The 25,550-nt window shown below is 36.8% G+C and overlaps 1 long non-coding RNA gene across 8 annotated transcripts in view; it reads right to left on the bottom strand.

Annotated features, from left to right (window-relative positions):
• The window catches only part of LOC126947492 (uncharacterized), a 200,526-nt gene that overhangs the window by 78,719 nt on the left and 96,257 nt on the right, over window positions 1-25,550 (bottom strand). For all 8 annotated transcript variants that reach the window (XR_007723101.1, XR_007723096.1, XR_007723097.1 and 5 more), the window contains 2 exons: window positions 16,491-16,639; window positions 14,857-14,979 (listed from right to left, as the gene is read on the bottom strand). This is a non-coding gene — a long non-coding RNA (uncharacterized LOC126947492). The remainder of the gene's footprint in view (window positions 1-14,856; window positions 14,980-16,490; window positions 16,640-25,550) is intronic.

Genomic DNA, 25,550 nt, shown 5'->3' on the forward strand with positions numbered 1-25,550 from the left:
CATTGTTATCTTTAGACTTGGGAGATTGGTCCCAGCTACTTTTAGAACTGTTCGTGAGTACTCAGTAGGGGGAAAGTACTTTTGCATATTTCAAAGTTTGTCATCAACTTCAGGATATATTCAATTATGGTGTCATGTCTCATTTCAAGTGGAAAAACAAAGGTAAAAAGCCTAGTGGCACAATAGCATTGAAAAGCCAATAATAGTGTTTCTGCCTGATTTGGCGTAATTACCCAGATTGAACATGCTCAGCTTCAGAATTATAGGCAACCATTAATTATCTGTTCCATATCCCAAAGTGTATATATTTTTCCTGAGCTTTTATGGTTAGGAGTCAAAAGGAAGTACAGCAGTTCGTTTTATTTAAACTTTAGTTTGTGTTATGTTTTACAAGACTTTTGAGAGAAAAGCAATTTGTAATACAGGACTACTAACTTGCCTAGTGTTGGATACAAGAAATATATATGCCAGCTTAACTCACTAACTATATGGAATTCAACAATGTCTGCAAATAAGAATTTTTATAACATCACACTCTAATACAACACTTATCTTCACTCTACCTGTAAATAAAGCCAATTTCTATAAAAATCTGGGGACTTGAGCAAGTGGTACGGGAAGAATATTTCCTCCATTCTGACTTGCCCATGGATATAAGATATTGAAAGAGAAAGACATAAAGGAATAAAAAATGAGAAGTTCTGCTGTATGAATTCAACATTTTTTGGCATTTTCTCCAAAGACTACAGTAAAGATTTAAATTGTTGTTTAATTATTGTAAATACAAGACTCATATTTCATTAAATGCAATAATGAGCCAAGACATGTTAATTTGACTTTATGCAAATAATGCAAAATGTGGCCTCCATTCCCCAAGTCACAGCTATTCCAACTCCACCATCACATCTACCTTCAAGCCAATAATAGAAAGGGAAGAAGGGTCAGTTCTCTTCCTTTAAAGACACTTCAGGAAGTTAAATACACTGTTTCTGCTGACACCTCCTTAGATACTTAACCCAGTCTCATGCCACCCAATTGTAAGGAATTCTGAGAAATAGCTTTACTCAAGACAACTATGACTCAGCTATAAAGTAGGCATTCTATTAACATAGAAGGAGAAGAGAATGAGTGACCAGGTTCAACCAGCAACCTTTAGACATGGACCAAAACTACAGACCAGAATATAAATATAGTTTGGGAGAATGACAGCCTTCCGTCCATTGGTAGAAGCTGCGATGAAGGTGATTTCCTCAAGGAGGAGCCAGTGTCAAGAAGGATCAGTGAGGTAATTGAGGATGAGTAGGCATCTAACAAAGAACAGAAGTTTTACAAAGAGCATATTTGCAATTTTGAGAGGCCAGAGAAAACAGAAGTGGATTTACAAAATTAAAGAGAAAATGGACCAGGCGCAGTGGTTCACACCCGTAATCCCAGCACTTTGGGAGGCCGAGGTGGGCGGATCGCCTGAGGTCAGGAGTTTGAGACCAGCCTGACCAACATGGAGAAACCTCGTCTCTACTAAAAATACAAAATTAGATGGGCATGGTGGTGCACGCCTGCAATCCCAGCTACTCGGGAGGCTGAAGCAGGAGAATTGCTTGAACCTTGGAAGCGGAGGTTGCAGTGAGCCGAGATTGCTCCATTGCACTGCAGCCTGGACAAGAGTGAAACTGTCTCAAAAAAAAAAAAAAAAAAAAGAGAGAGAGAGAACATTTTTAGTAATGGCTGGAGAAAATAGGGCCATGGTTGGGTTAGCTGGCTGCCAGTATGTCAAGACGAAAAGAACTCTTAGATTCAGCTCATCAGGACTTGGCTTCATCTTGGGAAGACACTGAGAATATAAGAGCTTGTGCATATTTGACAGCATCTCTGCAAGGTGGAGCTACTGGAAGAGAAGGAATAGAGAAATCTGGGACAGCAGAGACAGCCCAGTTTATGAAAGGAAGGTGTGTTAGTCTGCTCTCATGCTGCTAATAAAGACATACTTGAGTCTGGGTAATTTATAAGGAAAGAGGTTTAATTGACTCACCATTCCACGTGGCTGGGAGGCCTCACAATCATGGCAGAGGGTGAAGGAGGAGCAAGACATGTCTTACATGGCAGCAGGCAAGAGGGTGTGGGCAGAGGAACTGCTCTTTTATAAAACCATCAGATCTTGTGAGACATTCACTATCACATGAACAGCACAGGAAAAAACCTGCCCCTATGATTCAATTACCTCCTACTGAGTTCTGCTCACAACACATGGGAATTATTACAGTTCAATGTGAGGTTTGGGAGGGGACACAGAGACAAGCCATATTATTCTGTCCTTGGACCCTACCGAATCTCATGTCCCTTTCACATTTCAAAACACAATACTGCCTTCCCAGCAGTCCTCTAAAGTCTTAACTCATTTCAGCATTAACTCAAAAGTCCATGGTCCAAAGTCTCATCTGACACAAGACAATTCACTTCTGCCTATGAGCCTGTAAAATGAAAAGCAAATTAGTTACATCCTAGATACAATGGGGGTACAAGGATTGGGTAGATACACTCATTCCAGAAATTGGCCAAAATGAAGGGGCTACGAGCATGATGCAAGTCTGAAATCCAGTGGGGCAGTCAAATCTTAAAGTTCCAAAACAATCTACTTTGACTCCATGTCTCACATCCAGGTCATGCTGATGCGTGAGTGGGTTACCATGGTCTTTTGGTCTTGGGCAGCTCTGCCCCTGTGGCTACTTTCACAGGCTGACATTCAGTGTCTGCAGCTTTTCCAAGTGCATGTCAGTAGATCTACCATTCTGGGGTCTGGAGGACAGTGGCCCTCTTCTCACAGCTCCCCTAGGCAGTGCCCCAGTGGGGACTCTATGTGGGGGTTCCCACCCCACATTTTCCGGCTGTACTGCCCTAGCAGAGGTTCTCCATGAGGACTCCACCCCTTATGCACACCTCTGCCTGGACATCCATGCATTACCATACATCCTCTGAAATCTAGGTGGAGGTTCCCAAACCCCAATTCTTGACTTCTGTGCACCTGCAGGCTCAACATCACATGGAAGCTGCCAAGGCTTGGAGCTTTACCCTTTGAAGACATGGCCCAAGCTGTACCTTGGGCCTTTAAGACAGAGCACCAAATCCCAAGACTGCCCAAAGCAGCAAGGCCATTTTCCTTCTAGGCCTCCAGGACTATGATGGGAGGCACCTCTGTGAAGACCTCTGACATGCCCTGGAGACATTTTCCCCATTGTCTTGGTGATTAACATTTGGATCCTTGTTACTTATGTAAATGTATGCAGCCAGCTCATATTTCTCCTCAGAAAAATGGGGTTTTCTTTTCTACCACATTACCAGGCTGCAAATTTTCTGAAATTTTATGCTCTGCTTCCCTTTTATACATAAGCTCCAATTTCAAACCATATCTTTGTGAATACAAAACGCTGAATGCTTTTAACACCCCCACCAAGTCACCTCTTGAATGTTTTGCTGCTTAGAAATTTCTTCTGCCAGATACCCTAAATCATTTCTCTCAAGTTCAAAGTTCCACAGATCTCTAGGGCAGCGGCAAAATGCTGCCAGCCTGTTTGCTAAAACATAGCAAGAGTCACCTTTATTCCAGTCCCAACAAGTTCCTCATCTCAATCTGAGATGAGCAGCATTTGGTCAAAGCCATCTAACAAGTCTCTAGGAAGTTCCAAACTTTCCCACACCTTCCTGTCTTCTTCCAAGCCCTCCAAACTGTTCCAACCTCTGCCTATTACCCAGTTCCACAGTCGCTTCCACATTTTCAGCTATTTTTATAGCAATGCTCCATTTCCCAGTACCAATGTGCTCTATTAGTCTGTTTTCTTTTTCTTTTTTCTTTTCTTTTCTTTTCTTTTCTTTTCTTTTCTTTCTTTCTGTCTTCTCTCCTTCTCTTTTTCTTTCTTTTATTTTCTTTCTTTCTTTTCTTTCTCTCTCTCTCTTTCTCTTTCTCTCTCTCTTTTTTGTTTGTTTTTTGAGATGAAGTTTCATTCTTGTCACCCAGGCTGGAGTGCAATGGTGCAATCTCAGCTCACTGGAACCTCTGCCTCCTGGGTTTAAGCAATTCTCCTGCCTCAGCCTCCTGAGTAGCTGGGATTACAGGCACCTGCCACCATGCCTAGATAATTTTTGTATTTTTAGTAGAGACAGGGTTTCACCATGTTGGCCAGGCTGGTCTCAAACTCATGACCTCAGGTGATCCACCTGCCTTGGCCTCCCAAAGTGCTGGGATTACAGGTGTGAGTCACCGTGCCCAGCCCCAGTCTGTTCTCACGCTCCTAATAAAGACATAACTGAGACTGGGTAATTTATAATGGAAAGAGGTTTAATGGACTCACAGTTCCATATAGCTGGGGAGGCTTCACAATCATGATGGAAGGCAAAGGGGAAGCAAGACATGTCTTACATGGCAGCAGGCAAGAGGGTGTGTGCAAAGGAACTGTGCTTTTATAAAACCATCAAATTTCATGCATCTTATTCACTATCACAAGAACACATGGGAAAAACCCACCCCCATAATTCAATTACCTAAAGCTGAGTCCCTCCCACAACACGTGGGGATTATTACAAGTCATGGTGAGATTTGGGTGGGGACACAGAGTCAAACCATATCAGAAGGTATAGAGGAATGTTTCAGGAAATTTTGATGAAATTGATAGTTTCCAACAGAATTTGTAAAATCTAGCACCTAATTCTCAAATGTTTGGATAGAGAAAAGGTACTGGCTTACTCACTCCCTGTTAGCAAGAACATTCTGTATCAAGATGGGAAAAAAATAGCATTCGTTGTGTAGCACCTGTGATGGTGATTTATAAACAGATCCAGGCTGAATCACGTGGGTGCCTGCCCCAAGGAGGCTAACACTTTGCTGCCTCTTTTAACAAATGTGTGAATAGTTTTAAATATTTATTTAGAGAGAAAACTAAGTCTCATGTGATGAAGAAAATGAGAGCTACTGGTGATAGAATTTAAACCCCATTTCTAGCTTGCTCTTTTGTTACTCTGCTCTTTGGAAAACTTGTGCCTTTTGCTGAAGAACACTAAAGCCCTTCAGGTAAAAAATAAAATAAAATAAACTACATAAATTTAAAAAAAAAAAAAACATGCTCTTGAGAAGGCAATCAGTCATCTTTTATCACTTGAACATACTCATTGAGGTCACTGCCTACACCAAGGACCTACGAAAAATGTTTTCAAACAGAATGCAATGGTCTTCCTCAGAGTAGATCAGGAAAAGAGATTTTTTTTTTCCATTCTGCTGCATTTTCAGTGATATCTGAGCACCCTGATGGACTGACATCTTAGAGTTTTCCATTAAAACAGACTGCTGATTTGCCTACGAATTTACAGTTTAACTTGAATCCTGGAAACACAAAGAAAAATAACACATAGCCTCGCCCTCAGGGAACTCAACAGGTATTCCAAAATGGACTTTGAGATGTCCATGCCCCCACAGAAATACACAAATTTACTTTTGTTGTATGTTTTGTGAACGACCTAAATTTTCCTGCTCTTTACAAACTATTGTTCTTTAAGTTAATGCTTTATAATAATTATTGATAGATGTCGTGCTAAATTCTATAAGGACAGTTTTATTATTTGACCCCATTATTTCTGATAATTTGCTCATCCATGTTCAGGTTCAGCATATTTTTCCTTCTCTGAATTTCCACACCGTAGCCTTTGCTCCTTTTCTAGGCAAAAAGAAAGTATCCTATTTTCCTTTTTAGAATATTATTATTCAGGTCTGGCATCAACTACTGTGATTTTTGATCATCCCCTTAACTCTCAATAGCAGCTTGTATCTGGAAGGTCACTTATGAGCCTCTGCAGACCCCAAAGAGAAATTTATCTATTTGGAAAACAGAGTTTTTCAACATGAGTAAAATGACATTTGTAACAATCTTCCAGGAAATATTGTATTGCTCTGAAAGATGGCACTTGTAGAGTTCAGATCTAGGACAATTTTGCTAAATACTCAAAGGCAACTTTACAAGAATGAATTCATTTATTTTTAAAAATATGAAACAGAAATAATACCATCTCTAGCTTATTTGGAGAGAGAGGAAAAAAAAAACTTCTTTATAGTTATAAGGAGTTGGAATTAATTCCATTTCTTTGTTTCTAGTTTGCCATATCCTGTCTAATTGTTAGGGTATGCGTACCCTTCTAAATACACTGTTTGCTTTGAATAAGATCTGAGTGAGAAAGAGTTTCAGTTCACAGCCTATGGAATCTATTTGCATCTCCAAGGAAATAGTTGTTTACTACTCTGTTGTCATTTGTTCAGAGCACAAAACAGAAGTGAATTCCCATCAATATTCATAGTCCTTGTAGCCTCCAAAGACTCCCTGTGTGATTGTGCTCCATTTAGCTCTAAATCTGTATTCCCATATAGATTTAAACAAGAGAGCTAGGGAAATCTGGAAGTCTTTTGTTCTCAGTCACAGTAATATTTAAATAGTCCACTGGGTATGCAAGTATTGCCGATTCCTTTATTGCTTTGTTATAGTCTACCACAAAAAGATCCACCTTAGGGAAACATAACGCTCTTCTGTTCTTTTTTTTTTTTTTTTTTTTTCTGATTGTAAAAAGTCTTTACCTCTTCCTTTACTAGCTTAGTTATTATTCAATTTTGTTTTTAAAAGGCATATAGTGACAGGCATATATAATTATTTTCAAGGATGAGTTATAGCCTCCATTCCTATCCTTACCCTAGTGTTCTCACACTTACTCAGCAGGTAAACCTGAACTTACCTTGATTCTTCTTATTAAACCCCACAAAAGTTTTGGTATGCCTATAATTATTAAGCGAAAATATATAATGAGTTGTGATTGCTGCCAGCAGTGAATCTGTACAGCTCTGCAGTAAATTTGACCCTTGCCTCCTCGGAGGCAAGAATTTGGCTGAGGGGCAGAAGTAGGTTTAAGGCAGAGGGAGAGACCAAGGCAAGTTTTAGAGCAGAAATGAAAGTTTATGAAAAACTTTTAGACTAGGAACGAAAGGATGTAAAGAACACTTGGAAGAAGGCCAAGCAGGGGACTTGGGAGATCCAAGTGCCCTGTTCAGCTCTTGACTTGGGATTTTATATATTGGCATGGTTCCAGGGTTTGCAGGGGTTTTTTTCTCCCCTGATTCTTCCCTTGAAGCAGGCTGTCCACATGCGTAGTAGCCTGCCAGCACTTAGGAGAGGCCACATGCACAGTGTGTTTACTGAAGTTGTGCACATGCTTACTTGAAACATTTCTTCCTTATCAGTCAAGCTTTCCTAGAGGTAGATCATGTACCAGTTAAACTCCACCATTTTACCTCTTAGTGCACATGCTTGAGCCCACTTGCTCAACTCCTGAGATCTTATTGGGAAGCTACTGATCACCAGCTTCAGGTGTTTTCTAGCTATTAGAGACTGCCTTTCCCTGGCTGCAACCAATTAAGATTTTAAAGCGACAGTTTAACAACTGGCTGATTATCACCTGATAGTTGCCTGACATTCCTTGTTGGGGGAGCCATTCTCCTACCCTGCTTATGTTTGCATAACTACCTTCTCTAACATGACGACCATAAGAACAAAGATAAAAACCTTTTAGGGTATATATCAGGTCAATCAGAAGTAACAGTTCCTCTAAAAATTACATTCTATATATGTACGTTATTTTGAAGTGCATATTCAGCAAACTGTAAACATGCATCCAAGAGGTAAAAATTTGTTCTGCTCCTCTAATGAGAGGAATAGTTATTAAAATTTTGCTTTCTTTCCCTTCATTGTGTAATTATTTTAAAATGTGTATATATACACACAATAATTTTTATTTAAATAGAGTTATTAAACTTTCTAATCCCTCTAGATATTTATAAGCAACATTTTATTTGGAAAATGATATAATACACCATAGTTAAAACTAAAGAAAATTGACTTAAAATTTAATGGAATAATATAAAGAAGTAATGAGACTAGATACTAACTGAGGTAATGGAATATACTTAGAGGGGCTTTTTAAAAAAGCTATTTGTGCTATTTGCCTAGAATGCTTTAGGACATTTAAGCCTAACAATATATGGGGGGGGGGAAGTAAATAAGATAGACATAAATAAAAAATTATCTAATATAATCTTTTCAATATATATTTAAGATTCTGGCTCCAGTTCAGATAAAAGTAAGCATATGTCACCTTGTCTCTCCTGTTGAGTACAATGAATGACTAAAACAGATATATTGAGCAGCTCTCTGAAGACTCTGAAATGTTAAATGGTATCAGGTAGAATGAAATAAGGAAATGAGTACTCAAAGTAAGACCAATTTAAGGGGGAGTTTCTTGTTTTTTGCCTCTGGTATCTCCCACAGTGGAATGAAAAGTATCACAAAGTTCAAAATTCTGGACTGAGTGTAGGCAGAAAGCTGTAAAAGAAGACCTCAATTTCTAGTCTCCAGCAGGAAAAGGAGTCCCTGGGGTCAGTTCCTGGGGAAAGTATAAAAATTTGACTGTTTTGCTTTTTGTTTTTTCCATCCCAGACCCAAGAAAATCTATGGCAGTACTGTCACAGAGGTGATAACAATAACAGTGGTAGCTGGGCAGGCATTTAAAACCCTGCGGGAATGCAACCCTTCCCTCTGGCAAGAGAGGCCGTGGTCCTAAGAATGTGAGGGAACATCCCCATTCTTTCTTTCTCTCTATACCCTGCTACTTAGCTTCAGTGGCAGACACAGTTGTGGAATGTTCACAGCAGAGAGGGAAAACTAAAGCCCTATCCTTCTAGACAGAAGAGCAGAATCAGGGCCTTTCAGAACCAAAAAGTGTCACAAAGACTGTAAAGAGGGGAGAATTCAAGAAAGCAATTCCATAAAGTTGTGTCTGAATTGTGGGTCTCCCCTACGAGCTACATAAGCATGAATATAAGCCTAACGAAAGACTCTGAGAACTGATAGGTAAGCCATCCCCAAGGTCTCAGACTGTGGCTTCTGAATGGCAACACATGGGAGACAGCCAAACAACACTACAAACTCTGAAAATTGAACCCACTTAGAACCATTGCTTACAGAAAGTGGTTTGGTACTTTTAGCTTAAATCTCCAAGTCTATGAACATCTCTCTCTCTCTTTTCAATAATCTCCATAAGAATTACATAAGACCCAGACTCTCATAACACAGTATATTAAGTATCCAAAATGCAATCCAAAACTAGTCAGCATAAGTAGAAGCAGGAATCAACAGATGCCAATCCTGTCATGATCCAGATGTTAGAATTAACTGAAAAAAATTTAAAGAAGCTATTATAGTCAAGCTTCAAGAAGTAAAGGTGAGGCCAGACACGGTGGCTCACGCCTGTAATCCCAGCACTTTGGGGGGCCGAGGTAGGCGGATCATGAGGTCAGGAGATCAAGACCATCCTGGCTAACATGGTGAAACCCCGTCTCTACCAAAAATATAAAAAATTAGCTGGGCGTGGTGGCGGGCACCTGTAGTCCCAGCTACTCCGGAGGCTGAGGCAGGAGAATGATGTGAACCCAGGAGGTGGAGCTTGCAGTGAGCCGAGATCACCACTGCACTCCAGCCTGGGAGACAGAGCGAGACTCCGTTGCAAGAAAAAAAAGAAAAAAGATTGAGGTGTACCTTTTTACGAGCGTTCCTCTGGAGAAACTGGCTTGACCAGTTCAGTGGAGATCTATTACCACAGGTAAGGTCCCTCAAGGCTGGGGTACAAAAACTAAAACAAAAATTTCCTGGAAAGATCCAATAGCAGAGTAAAGAAGACAGAGAGTCAGTGAATTGAAGATAGTTTAGTAGAAATTATCCACTCAGAACAATAAAAAGAAAAATAATTGAAAAAATTAAACAGAAGTTCATGGATCTGTCAGACAACAGCAACTGGGGTAATATGTGTTTGGTTATAGTGCCAGAAGAAAGAAGAAAACAAAATGTAGGGGAAAAAGCAAAGAAATCACGGCTGAAAACGTAACTGAATTTGGTTAGGTACATAAACTTGCAGATTCAAGAAGCTCAGCTAACCTCAACTAAAATAAATGCAAATAAATCTATGCCCAGAAATATCACAATCAAATTTCTGAAAATTAACAACAAAGAAATCTTAAAGCCAGAAATAAATGACATATGATTTATAGGAGACAATGATTTAAATGACAATGGACTTCTCATTAGAAACCATGGAGTCCAAGGGTACTGGGATGATATTTTTAAAGTAAAAGAACTATCAATATTCAGAGAAAACAATATGTAAGAATAAAGGTGAGATAAGCACATTCTCAGATATAGGAGGCCTAAGATAATTTGCTAACAGTATATCTGCTCCAAAAAAATGGTAAAGGAGTATCTTGAGAGAGAAGAAATATGATACTAGAGGGAAAGTGATAACTTTAAGAATGAAAGAACCACAGAAATGGTAACTATCTGTGTAGACAGACTATTTTTCCCCTCCTAAGTTCTTTAAAATATATGATGGTTGAAAGCAAAAAATTATAACCTTACCAGTATTAAAAGGTAAGTTTCTCGACATGATAAAGAGGCACTTATGAAAAATCTACAGTTAACATACTCAGTGTTGAGAGACCTAAAGACTTTCCCCCTTAAAATCTAGAACAAGACAAGGATGTCTGCTTTCAACACTGCTATTGAACATTGTATTGGAAGTTTTAGCCAGGGCAATTAGACAAAAAGTAAAAGGCATTCAAATTGGAAAAAAAGAAGTAAAATTATGTCTATTCACAGAACTGACCCTATATAGGGGAAATCCCAAAAGAATCCACAGAAATTACAAGAGCTAATAAATAAATCCCTCAAAGTCACAAAATACAAGATCAACACACAAAAATCAGTTGTTTCTATACACCATCCATGAAAAACCTGAAAAGTAAATTAAGAAAGCAATTCATTTACAATAGCATTTAAAAGAATAAAACACCTAACAATAAATTGAACCAAGGAGGTGAAAGACTTGTACACTGAAAACTGCAAAACATTGCGAAAGGAATAAGTGGAAAGATAACCTATGTTCATCAACTGAAAAACTTAATGTTGTTAAGATTTCAATACTACTCAAAGGAATCTACAGATTAAATGCAATTCCTATCAAAATTTCAGCAGCCTTTTTGTACAGAAATAGAAAAATTGATTCTCAAATTAACATGGAATGTAAATGGTCCATATTACAATGCAAGTGGTACATACACACAATAATTAAAACAGTGCACTATTGACATACATATATAAATATAGAAATGTAGACAAATGGAATAGAACTGAGAGTCCAAAAATAAATCCATGCATGTATTACCAACTGAATTTGACAAGGGTGGAGATTTCTTTCCATTGGGAAAGAATTGTCTCTTCAACAGGTGATACTGAAGCAACTGAATGTCTGCATTCAAAACAATGAAGTCATTTGAAGTTACTTGAATGAAATTCTACTCAACATTATATACAAAAATTAATTTAAAATGAATGAAAACCTAAACATGGAGGTAAATCTTCATGAATTTGGAATTGACAATTGATTCTTAGGTATGACAGTAAAAATAAGCAGCAAAAGAAAAACATAGATAAGTTGGACTTCATCAAAATTAGAAAATTTTGTGTCTCAAAGGAAATTATCAAGAAAGTGAGAAGACAACAAACAGAATGAGAGAAAATTTTTGCAAACCATATATCTCGTAATAGCTTATTATCCAGAATATATAAAGAACAACAACTCAACAACAAATAAACAATCCAATCCAAGGATTGGCAAAAGATTTGAATAGGCATTTCTCCAAAGATACATAAATGGTCAACAAACCGGTGAAAAGATGGTCAACATCTTTAGTCGTTAGAGAAATGCCAAAACACCACAATGAAATACCATTTCATATCAGCTGGCATGGTTATCATCAAAACAACTGGAAAATAACAAATTTAATATATAAGAAATTTCTACAATTTAATAACAGGACAACACAAATTATTATAATTTTTTTTTTTTTTTGAGACAGAGTTTTGTTCTTGTTGCCCAGGCTGGAGTGCAATGGCGCAATCTCGGCTCACTGCTACCTCCATCTCCCAGGTTCAAGCAATTCTCCTGCCTCAGCCTCCCAAGTAGCTGGGATTACAGGCACACACCACCACACCCAGCTAATTTTTTGTATTTTTAGTAGAGATGGGGTTTCACCATGTTGACCAGGCTGGTCTTGAACCTCTGACCTCAGGTGATCCATCCACCTCGGCTTCCCAAAGTGCTGGGATTACAGGCGTGAGTCACGGCACCTGGCCCAACAATACAATTTTTTTAAATGGACAAAGGACTTTAGACACTTCTCCAAATAATATATACAAATGGCCATTGAGTATTATGAAAAGATGCTCAAAATCGTTAGTCATAGGAATATGCAAATCAAAGCCGCAAAGGGATATTGCCTTATCCTCAGTGAATGGTGATCATTAAAAATACAATTACAAGTATTGGACAAGATGTGGAGAAATCAGAACCTTCATACATTGCTAGTGGAAATGCAAAATTGTGCAGCTGCTTTGACAAACTGTTTAGTCATTCCTGAAAATGTTATACATAAAGTCACCCATATGACTCACAGAGTTTACTCCCAGGTGATTAAATGAAAACATAGGTTCTTACAAAAAGCTATAAACAATGTTTACAGCAATATTTCCTAATTGTCAAAAACTGGAAACAATTCAAATGTTAATCAACTGATTTATACATAAATTTAGAATATCTATACATTGTACATAATTTGGAAATAAAAAGAAATGAATACTGATACATGCTACCGCATAACTGACCCTTGAAAGCATTTTGCTAACTAAAAGGATCAAATCACAAAAGCCGCATATTTTATTGTCCCATTTATTTGAAATTCAGTATAAGCAAATCCACAGAGACCCAAAGTCAATAAAGGTTTGTTTAGGAGTGAGGGTGGGAGTGGGAAGAGGAGATGGGAATTGATTGCTTAAGGCTCTTGGTATAGGGTTTCTTTTACAAAGGATGAAAAGTTTCTAAATATTTATTCTCTTGTTTAAATAAATACTAAATTTTAAAAAAATTTAAAATGCAATTTCAACTTTTATTTTAGATTTAGGGGATACATGTGCAGGTTTGTCACATAGGTGTATTGTGTGATGCTGAGGTTTGGAATATGAGTATTTCTGTTACCCAGCTAGTAAGCATAATACCCAATAGTTAGGTTTTCAAACTTTGTCCTCCTCTTTCCCTCTCCATCTAGTAGTCCCTAGTGTCTATTGTTGCCATCTTTATGTCCATGAGTACCTAATGTTTAACTCTCACTTATAAGAGAGAACATGCAGTATCTGACTTTCTGTTCCTGCATTAATTCATGATGTTGAGTATTTTTTCATATGTTTGTTGGCTGCATGTATGTCTTCTTTTGAGAAGTGTTCACATCCTTTGTCCACTATTTAACAGGGTTTTGTGTTTTGCTTGTTTAATTATTTAAGTTCCTTATAGATTCTGGGTATCAGACCTTTGTTGGATGACTACTTTGTGAATATTTTCTCCCATTCTGTACATTGTGTTTACTCTGTTGATAGTTTCTTTTGCTCTGCAGAAGCTCTTTAGTTTAATTAAGTCTCACATATCAATTTTTGGTTTTGTTGCATTTGCTTTTGAGAACTTAGTTATAAATTATTTCCCAAGCCCAGTGTTCATGATGGTGTTTCCTAGGTTTTCTTCTAGGATTCCTATAGTTTGAAGTCTTACATTTAAATATTTTATCACTCATTTTGAGTTAATTTTTATATATGATAAAATGTAGGGTTCCAATTTCATCCTTCTTCGTATGACTAGTCAGCTATCTTACCACTATTTATTGAATAGGGATTCCTTTTGCCATTCCTTATTTTTGGTGACTTTGTTGAAGATCAAATAGCTGTAGGTGTGTGACCTTATTTCCTGATTCTGTATTCCGTTTCACTGGTCTATGTGTCTGTTTTTGTACCAGTATCATGCTGTTTTGGTTGCTGTAGCCTTAAAGTATAGTTTGAAGTCGGAAAATGTGATGCATCTGGCTTTGTTGTTTTGCTAAGGATTGCTTTGGCTATTCAAGCACATTTTTGGTTTCATATTAATTTTAGAATAGTTGTTTTTTAATACTGTGAAAAAAATAATATTTTTCAGTTTGGTAGGAATAGTGTTGAATCTATAGATTGCTTTGGACAGCATGGCCATTTTCACAATTTTGATTCTTCCAATCCATGAGCATGTAATGCTTTTCAGTTTGTTTGTGCTATTTATGATGTCTTTCAGTAGGGTTTTGTAGTTTTTCTTGCAGAGATCTTTCATCTTCTTAGTTATAGATATATATTCCTAGGTATTTTATTTTTCTGGTGGCTATTGTAGATGGGATGAGTTCTTGATTTGGCTCTCAGCTTGAATATTATTGGTGTATAGAAATGCTACTGATTTTGACATTGGTTTTGTATCCTGAAACTTTACTGAAGTTGTCTATTAGTTCAAGGAACCCTTTGGTGGAGTCTTTAGGGTTTTCTAGGTATAGAACCATATCGTCCATGAAGAAAGATAGTTTGACTTCTTCTTTCCGTATTTTGACACCATTTGTTTTTTCTCTTGCCTGATTTTTCTGGCTAGGACTCCCAAAATGTTCTAAAATTAGGTTGTGGTGATAGCTACACAGCTAAGTGAATAATCTTAAAACTTTACATTGGGGGCTGGGCTGGTGGTTCAGGCCTATAATCACAGTGCATTGAGAGGCCAAGGCAGGAGGACCATTTCAGACTGGGAGTTTGAGACTAGCCTGAGCAACATAACAAGACTCCATCTGTACAAAATGTTTTGTTTTTTTTTTTAAATAGCCTGCATGGTGGCACATACCTGTAGTCCTAGCTACTTGAGAGGCTGAGGCATGAGGATCACTTAGCCCAGGAATTTGAGGCTGCAGTGACCTTGATCATTCCACTACACTCTAGGCTGTGTGACAGAGTGAGGACCCCATCTCTAAAAAAACAAAAAAAAAAAACAAAAAAAAGAACAGAAACAAAACAGAAACATCATTTCTTGCTGAACTGAAATGTTAACTTCTGTTATACACTAAATTCATAAATACTCTAGTGATGGAGTACAGGAAAATGCTACCCAAAAATATGATGCCTTGGAAACAGAAAACAGCAGAAGCAGGAAGACCATTCCCACCTTCCCTATCTCCAGAAACAAAACAACAATGAAAACTTAAATTGTACACTGTAAACGGGCGAGTTTTATGTTAATTATATCTTAATACAACTATTTAAAACAAAACTGTTAGTCTACTGTAAGAATAAACTAAATGAATTCTGTCTCCTGAAAGCTTTAAAACCATCAGCCTCTACATTATGCCCTTTACTTGGAATTTCTAATTCTAGCAAAGCCTGCTTACTTTCAGAATAACCCCAAATTCTAAATTATATAAGTCAAAATTAATGGGTTGTTAATTTTAAAATTAACATAGAATCTTTAATACTGAAGTCACAAAGAGTGAACATGAAAATGATATTTAACAAAAAAAGTCTTAAGTGATGTTTCAAATGGTCATATCGACATTGTAACCAGACAACAATTATTTTGCAGTAAAAGTGTTCATGTAAAAATTACTTGTGATACAGACTTCCAGGAAGAGAAAAAGTACAAAGAAACCTAGAATACAGAATAAAAGTCTAACATCATGGACCAGTCTTGCCCATTAGAATAGGCACCCAATATATGCAGATGACTGGCTTTGGAGATCAATTTAAGCTCATAAATGACACAGCCTTTCTTTGATTCAACAAGCCACATCAGCATGTATCATTCTTATAGAATGTTAGTGAATGAAAGAAATATCAACCATAAGACGACAATGTTTACAGATTTTTTTAAAAAAAGCCACTTACCCCATTAAAGATTACAGAAACTACAAAATTCAAAGAGCTGGTTTAGAGTAGAATCAAGGGCTCCTGAATACTTGTCTATTTTGTTTCAACCAGTCTCATGTTGCCTAATTTGTTAAGTCCACTGGGTAGAAAACGAATGTAACTAAACCTTAGTATAACTTTAGAACTGACCCTGTCAGCTATTTTTTTCATTGTGTGTGCAGCTGCTTAAATGGATTGTCTTCAGCAAAAAGCAATGTAAGTAATTGCATAGCATAAAAGTAAATGTTAAATTATAATTAAATTATTCTGCAAGCCTATCACACTAAGTTTATGGCCATTTCATCATACCGCAGCAGTGCACAGAACAACGATTAGAGAGAAAGAAATGTTTTCAATGGAGATCGCAACGTTCTGATAACTTGTCTCCTTGAAGGCATCTCCTAACATTATGTCATTACTTTTCATTTTAGTTTTTCAACTGTCAGCTTTTCTTTCATATATACATTTATTGCAAACCTTTTTCCTTGAGCAGATAGCCAAACACTGGAAGGTTCCAAATTAAATGCCTCTTAGTTTGACTTAACACAGAAAGGTCCTGATTTATTATTCAAGACTTACCAAGTGCTTTTCCTTGCCTCATTTTGCAATCATTTATTAGCTTTTCCTGAGGACTATCCCATGAAGGTCATTTTTTGCGTGTTTAGTTGACAGACCTTAATTGAGAAAATTATTTTGACTGACGTTGGAGAATAAGGTTAGTTCAAAGTCTGGAATAAAAAGCCAAGATCATGTTTAGCACACTTAGTTTCACTTTAGTGCATCCATCTGATCTGTAACATAGAAGCACAACCTATCCATTTTGAAAATCCCTTGTTTTCCCAGATGTTCTCAAAGCAGCAATTTTCCACAGGGGTCATCACTGTTCACACAGTGTCTTTTACTTAATCTGTGTGAATCTCTATAAGATACAAGTACTCTTTAAGTACAAGTCTTAGCAAAATTGTGACAGTCATATCAATTACCTAGAAAGTACTCATGTGGGTGTACACACATTGTACAAGTAAAGGGGAATGATTTATTCAAAATGTATTCTTTCAACAATAATTTGGGGAAGTCTACTGTGTGTCTGATACAATACTAGTTTCTGAGAATACTAATGCAAATAAAACATAGTTCCTGCCTTTAAAAAACTGAAAACCTACAGTAGAAACGAAAGAAAAAAAGAGAAAAATAGCAAGCAGAAAATTTTATGTATATGTATGTATAATACACACACATATACATATGTATACACACACACACACACCCCATACACAACAAAAATGAGAAATCTTAGTGACATTAAAATGTCCAGGGTGTTTATGGGACTTCCAATAAAATAATGGCCCAGAAATCGGTGATATGTTTGAGAAGAAAAGGACATATTGGTAACAGCTTTAGATAGGCATATTTTGTGGGTAAAAAGTGTGAGAAGGGAGCAGCTGGCAGTCCATTTCTCTGCATAGGTTTCTTCTCTTCTTACTGTGCACTGAGACTCCAAAAAGGATACAGAATCCAAAAAAAAAAAAAAAAGGGGGGCATGCACTAATGAATGTCCACCTGAATGTCAACATAACTAAGAAGATTCTGTCTCATCTTCCATGGTCATCACTGTCTGCAGGATAAGCACTGACTACATCCTTCATAATCCCAAATATTATGAAGAAAATGATACAAATAAGTACTAGCAATATAGTATGTATAAACTGCTTAGCACAATGCCAAGCACAGAGTAACTGCTTAATAAATGTTAGCTATTTTTAGTTGTTATTTCTATCTCAACTGATTGTATAAGTACCTCTTTTCAAATGCACTGGTGCTGCCATCTTGATAGAATGAGTAAAGGAGAAATAAAGGAGAAAAACCATGATAACAATATTGGCATTCATGTTTTAATTGGAAAAATAATAAGATAGAATTGATCATTTATTTTGCCGTTTTGTGCTATCAATTGTACTAGACATATATATTATTTACTTCTTACAACAATGAGGAAGGTAGGTAGACAACTTCGTTTTACAGCTAAGAAAAGCAAGGGTCAAAGAAATTTAAATAATATTACAAGTCGACATAGCTAGTAAAAGGGGCAACAAAATTGGATAATTTATCCAAAGTCCAATTTGTTTCTACAAAATCTCTTTTCAAATTCAGAAAATAGTAAAACCGTGGCTTAATTCATGCTGTATGCCAGACACTATGTATAATAAAGTATACAGAGGGAACAGTGATACTTCAGATATGGTCCATTGACTTCTGTGGCTAAAAACGCCGAGGGAGATGGCAAAAATGGAGGCAATTGTAAAGCAAAAAACCAAGGTACTGTGGGAGCACATACTAGGAGTTTTAAGCCCTTGGAAAGAGTGATATCAAAGCTGAGACATGAAACATGAGTACAAATTAGCATTGCTAACGTGCAAGGAGCTGAGTGATGTAGGTACAGAGAATAGTCTGCGTGAAGGCTCTGAGACAAAACTGGGAAGCATGAGTTTGAGAGTAAGACTCTTCACCACAGGATGGGACTGTGATGTGGACAGAGGTTCAGGTCACGCAGAGACATTGAGAGTCTCTCAGAATGACCTGAGGATCATGAAAAGCAATGGCTTCATTCCAACTTAGGATATGGAGCCTAGGATACATTTTAAGTAAGAAAGTAATCAGAATTATATTTTAAAAGCAATATTTTTGGCAAAAGAATAAATTAGAAGAAAATTGGCAGTCACATTTTGTTTTCATTAAATTGGCTTCTTAAAAAGCTATTAGGCTTATATAAATAATTAGTAGGTGAACACACCTACAAGTGAGAAACAGGCCGATGTGAAAACTGCTATGACTTATGCCATCTTCGAAGCTAAACAGGCTTGGCCTCGCAAGATATTCTGGTGAAGCTAACTGTGGAAGGCCATCTGTTTAGTGATCATCGAGGAGGTTTTAAAGAATAAAATGCATTTAGCACTCAGTTGGAATTCTGTGACAGGTTGCTTGCCACGGTTTCTACTTGTAAAGAGAGATTTACAACAGGGAAGGCAGTTCAGGTAGTTGAGACACAGCAATTTACCAAAACATCCTAAAGCTGGTTCTGTTCCAAAACAAGGGAAAATGCCATTTTTTTTGTAATTCAAGACTTTTATTTCTGTTTCCAACTCCTAACCTAACACCTTACCTTTGGCAGATGATTTTGTTTCCTAATTCACAGAGATATAAGAGTAATTCTACCATATGAATCTCTTTAAATTCCCTCTATCACACATAAATATTCTATTCCCTTCTCCAGCTATTCATTATGTTTATTACATTTGAAATAGAAGATAATCCTACCTGTTGGCCAGGTCTAATAATCAGTTGCCTTTATTGTCCTTCCAACCCCTCACTTTTGGATTAGGACCCCACTAAACAATTTTCCCCTCTTTTTTCTGTCTTCTGACCCTCCCCTTTTCCCTGATCTCTTTCCAAACCCTATTAATATACTCAGGTCTTATTCATAATAAAAAGAAAAAAAGTTTTCTTTCATAAAGATGGAAATGTTGCCTGGAGTTTTATTTTACAGTACTCATGATTGCACCTGGATCGAGAGAAGACAGGGAAGGCGATGAAGAGGAAGGAAGAAATTTGCTTCCGTGATCTCGTATCTTTTTCCTGCTACTCTCTCTTTTGCCTTCCTTCTTTTAAACATCTAAGCTATGGTCTGAACTCACAATTATCATTGCCCCATGCTCCACCATTCCAACTCATTCCAATGAAACCTAGACTCAAACCTTTTCATAGTTACTTCTCTTGCAAAGATGAGGCATACCCTCCTTCTTGAAACTGTCTGTTTGCATCAAAGTAGATAAATTGGACTTTACTAAAATTAAAAGCTTTTATGGATCAAAGGATACTAACAGAATAAAAAGACAACCCACAGAATAAAAGTAAATATTAGCAAAGCATATATCTGATAAGAAATTAATATCTTGACTATATAAAGAACTCTAACTCAACAACAAAAAACAAAACAAAACAAAATTTAAAAAATGAGCAAAGAACATGGGTAGACATTTCTCTAAAGAAGATAAGCAAATGGCCAATAAGTACATGAAAAGATGCTTAGCATCTCTAATCATTAGGGAAATAAAAATCAAAATTATAAGACACTACTTTACAAACATTAGAATGGCAATTACTTAAAAAATAGAAAATGAAAAGTGTTGGTGAGTATGTGGAGAAGTTAGAACCCTTGTGCATTGCTGATGAAAATGTACAATAGTGCAGCCACTGTGGAGAACAGTATGACATTTGCTCAAAATATTAAACATATGATTTACCAATTTCACTTCTGGGTATATGTCTAAAAGGACTGAAAGCAGGGGCTTGAAGACATATTTGTACATGCAGTTCGTAACAGCATTATTGGCAATAGCCAAAAGGTGAAAGCAATCCAAGTGTCCATTGATGAATAAAAGGATAAATAAAATGTGATATAAATATACAATATAATATTTTCCAGATCAAAAAAAGGAAATTGTGACACATGCTACAACATGGATGAACCTTGAAGACATTACGTTAAGTGAGATAAGCCAGTCATGAAAAAAGAAAAGAAAAAGAAACAAAGATTGTTCAATTCTACTTATACAAGGTACCTAGCGTAGTCAAATTAACAGAGACAGGAAGTAGAATGGTGGTGGCCAAGGGCTGGGGAGAGGAAGAAACTGAGAATCATTTGGGAAAATGAAAAGTGGATAAATGCTTGTGGAGATGGATGGCAGTGATGGTTGCACAAAAATGTAAGTGTACTTAACAATATTGAACTGTACACTTAAAATTGGTCAATATAGTAAATTTTATGCTATGTATATATTAGCACAATAAAAATATTTTATTATTTTATTCCATTGTACATGGTATCTTATTTTGTTTTATGGGCTTTTTCCTTTGTAAAAGTAAATACTGATATTTATAAGATCTTATTTTTTATTTTAAATTTTTAAAAATTTTTTGTGGGTACATGATAGGTGTATATAATTATGGGTACATGAGATATTTTGATACAGGCTTTCAATGTGAAATAAGCACATCATGGAAAATGGGGTATCCATCTCCTCAAGCATTTATCTACTGAGTTGTAAACAATCCAATTACATTCTTTAAGTTATTTTAAAATGTGCAATTAAGTTATTACTGACAATAGTCACCCTGTTGTGCTATCAAATAGTAGATCTTCCTCATTCTTTCTATTTATTTTTGGTAACTATTAGCCATCTGCACCTCCCCCACAACCCTCAATAACCTTCCCAGCCTCTGGTAGCCACCCTTCTCCTCTCTATGTCAATTAGTTCAATTGTTTTAATTTTTAGATTCCACATATAAGTGTGACCATGCAATGTTCGTCTTTCTGTGCCTGGCTTATTTCACTTAACATAATGATCTCCAGTTCCATCCATGTTGTTGCAAATGACTGGATCTCATTCACTTTTTATGGCTGAATAGTACTCCATTGTATATACCACATTTTCTTTATCCATTCCTCTGCTGATGGACACTTAGGTTGCTTCCAAATTCTAGCTATTGTAAACAGTGCTGCAACAAACAGGAGTGCAGATATTTGTTAGATACACTGATTTCCTTTCTTTTGGATATATACCCAGCAGTGGGATTGATGTATCATATGGCAGCTCAATTTTTAGCTTTCTGAGGAACCGCCAAACTGTTCTCCATAGAGGGTGCACTAATTTAAATTCCCACCAATAGTGCACAAGGGTTCCCTTTTCTCCACACACTCACCAGCATATGTTATTGCCTGTCTTTGGATATAAGACATTTTAGGTGGGATAATATCTCATTGTAGTTTTGATGATCAGTGATGTTGAGCACCTTTTCATATGCCTATTTGAAATGTGTATGCCTTCTTTTGAGAAATGTCTGTTCAGATCTTTTGCTCATTTTTAAATGAGATTAATAGATTGTTTCCTATGGAGTTGTTTGAGTTCCTTATATACGCTGGTTATTAGTCCTTTGTCAGATGGGTTATCCGCAAATATTTTCTCCCACTTTGTAGGTTTTCTCTTCATGTTGATTGTATCTTTTGCTGTGGAGAAGCTTTTTAACTTGTTATGGTCCCATTTATCCAGTTTTGCTTTAGTTGCCTGTGCTTGTGGGATATTGCTCAAGAATTTTTTCCCCAGACCTGAAGATTTTCCTCAGTGTTTTCTTGTAGTAGTTTCATAATTGGGGATCTTAGATTTAAGTTTCTAATTCATTTTTTAAGTTTTTTTTTTTTTTTTCATTATACGTTAAGTTCTGGGGTACATGTGCAGAACGTGCAGGTTTGTTACATAGGTGTACACGTGCCGTGGTGGTTTGCTTCACCCATCAACCCGTCATCCACATCAGGTATTTCTCCTAATACTATCCCTCCCCTAGCTCTCCACCGCTAGACAGGCCCTGGTGTGTGATGTTCCCTTCCCTGTGTCCATGTGTTCTCATTGTTCAACTCCCGCTTATGAGTGAGAATGTGAGGTGTTTGGTTTTCTGTTCCTGTGTTAGTTTGCTGAGAATGGATGAGTCCACATCTTTTGCAGGGACATAGATGAAGCTGGAAACCATCATTCTCTAATTCATTTTGATTTGATTTTTGTATATGGCGAGCGATAAGCATCTAGTTTTATTCTTCTGCACATGGATTTTCAGTTTTGCTAACACCATTTATTGAACAGATTGTCTTTTTCCTACCACCATTTATTGCAGAGACTATATATTCTTGGCATCTTTGTTGAAAATGAGTTCACTGTAGGTGTATGGGCTTGTTTCTGGGTTCTCTATTCTGTTCCATTGGTCTATGTGTCTGTTTTTATAACTATGATATTGGAAGAAAAGTTTCATTAACTTAGCAATGATTGTGAATAAACACAATTTATAACTTTTGCACAATCAGTGGGTGATATTCAAACTAGAGTCTAGCAAAATACTTAGAGTTCCTAGTACTATCTGTGGTGAAAAATAGTTCTAACAACATATATTTTAAGACTAAAATTATATTGTAAAGGCCATAAATGATATTGCAACTACTGTACTTATCTATTACTGAGTTTCTGTCAGCATATTAAGAAAGTGTTTATTGGAAATAACTAGAGTGGAAATAAGTTTTGTTTAGCTGCCCGCATCAGAAGATAAGCAATAGTACCCTAATTTTTCCATGTAACTTTTTGACGACTGTTATTTTATACAGATAAAGAAACAACCCTGTCACCAAAGAAATGATAGTAATGATAACAAAATACCTGGCTTATTTATTTTTTAAAAATATGCAAAAAATGACATATTGTCTAGAAATATATCCACAAGAACTAAACATATAAAGACATGCATAGAAGGATGACCATCAAACTCAACATACTCGGAAGGAATTTGATTGCTGTGGGCAAGCAAAATACTTCCACAAAAAAGTAATGATTTATTATTTCATAATTTATAGTAGAGGTATGTTTATTATTCTTTATCTTTTTGTTTATCACAAATCTTTAATAATAAAAAATGGAATAAAATCCCATGTTTAAATTCTTTTCCTTTGCAATTGTGACCTCTCTTCTTGTTTCTTGGGTCATTAAGGGAAATCTAAAGTCAATCTAAGTCTTTTTCTTTTAGGAAGATCTGCTCTATCCACAAGCTTTTGAAATATTCTTGATATAGTTGATGTTAATTATAATATGTCTAGATGCAAATGTTTTATTTTAACTATAATATGTCTAGATGTAACTGTTTCCTTATTTATCCTATTTGTCATACTAAGAATTTCTTCAATATGATTTATTTATTTTGCTCTAGTTCTGAAAAATTGTGCATGATTATGTATTCAGCAATTTCCTCTCCATCCAGTATCTTCTCCTATTTTGTATTCTAATATTTAGATTTTGTTGTTTCTAGTACTAAATTTTGCATACCTTAGCTTTTCAAATTTCTCTCTCTTAATTCCTGCTAATTCTTTTCATGAGAGTTGCTTGACATGATATTCTCATTTATTCATTTTCAGGTAGAATTATTCATTTTTAATGTTTTAATTATTTTCTTTCTACATCCAAGCTTTCTACTTTGTGTTTCTTTAAAATGGCTTGTATTGCCCTCATTCTATAGTATTAGAGGATAGTGTTTTTATTAATTCTTGATTTGATACTTTAATTAAGTCTGGTTCATCTAGTCTCACTTGCCCATTCTATTGACTCTCCTATTTCATGACTCTGCTCCACAAAAGTCTGACTCCTTTTATCAACACATCTTCCCTGAGCATACCCAGTAGCTCACGGGTAATGTGCATAAGGTAGAGCATGTGCTGCTTCTGGCCTAATTAAATGTGGGAGAGATATACCACGGGGCAGAGGCTGAGGAGCCATAGTCTGCCCCTGACCCAACAGATAGCACTGACTTTCAGGGAACCCTCTGCTATGACACAGTTCTCTCCCAGAGCCTGCCTTCATTGTTTGGTTATTTACAGCTGGGTGAGGGTGGTGGCAGGAGGGGAGGGGATGAGGGCTTGTTCAGAAGCTGGTCTTCCAGTGTGTGAGTCTTAAGCCTCTCTGATGTCACCCTACTGACCCCAGTGGCCCTACACAGTCACAGCTGCTTTTCTATCAAAAATGAGGAGGAAGTGAGCATCTATGCAAGCCAGTGTCGCACTATGAGAAAGGAGCACAATTGAAAACTCTTCCCCTAAGTAGTTTCCATGCTGTGCATGCAAACCTTTTCAGTCCTGCCAGCTATTTCTCTCCATACAAGCACAAAACCACCTCTCTCTGCCCAGTGTTTTCTAACAGTCTTGCTTTAGTTCTTCAGACTCACACTTTTTGTCATTTGATTCCTGTGTCTTGTCTGCGATTGAACTGGGAGAAGGAATAAAGTAATCGGGGGAAAATCTGATAGAAATTCAAACACTGCCAAGCAAGATTACTTGGACATGGCATTGTCTGCATTCAGTTTATTTTGCTAAAACTCACAAATAAGCAATGCAAACAATTCATGCAAGTAGAAAAGGGGGACGCAGCTCCACAAGGCCTCTCTAGTTCCTTGTGGAGGGTACTTGAAGTCTAGTCAGCAAAACAGTGAAGGGGAGTGTCAATTCACCAGAGCAGCCCAGGGCACTGACTTTCACCATTACCTCCAACAACGTTCTACCTATACGTAATAGGTCCCTTGCTATACCTGTGCTGTCTTCCTGTTTCATAGGGCCAGTAGTAATCTGTAGCCTGTGATCTATTTCTCTAGTGGCAGTAACCCTAATTGTTTATTTAATTTTTTACATTTCTGTTTTATTTGCCAACCACTCAAGGTCAGAAGTCCTATTCATTATTTCTGTATCTCTAATAGTTTGCATTCTATAGCACTCAGTGAGCACTCATTTTTGTTATTGTTTTGTTGCTTATGAGCAAATGGAGGAGAGTGTAATGAGTTAACATGGTGAGTGTTAAATAGTTGAAATCTCAATTAAAAAATGAGATGTCTGTCTGTGAAGCAGTCACTTCTGAGGTATCAGTCTTCACAGGAATTTTACTCTAGAGTTTGGAAGTAGGGGTGTTACGCAAAGCCAAAGGGACAATCCAGAGGTCATAAGAAACTTAGAAGCATGGGGGAAATCAACATCAGAAAGTATAGACCAGTTGTCTGGGTTCTATA

This window comes from Macaca thibetana, chromosome 2, assembly GCF_024542745.1.
Source record: "Macaca thibetana thibetana isolate TM-01 chromosome 2, ASM2454274v1, whole genome shotgun sequence".
Lineage (NCBI taxonomy): Eukaryota > Metazoa > Chordata > Mammalia > Primates > Cercopithecidae > Macaca > Macaca thibetana.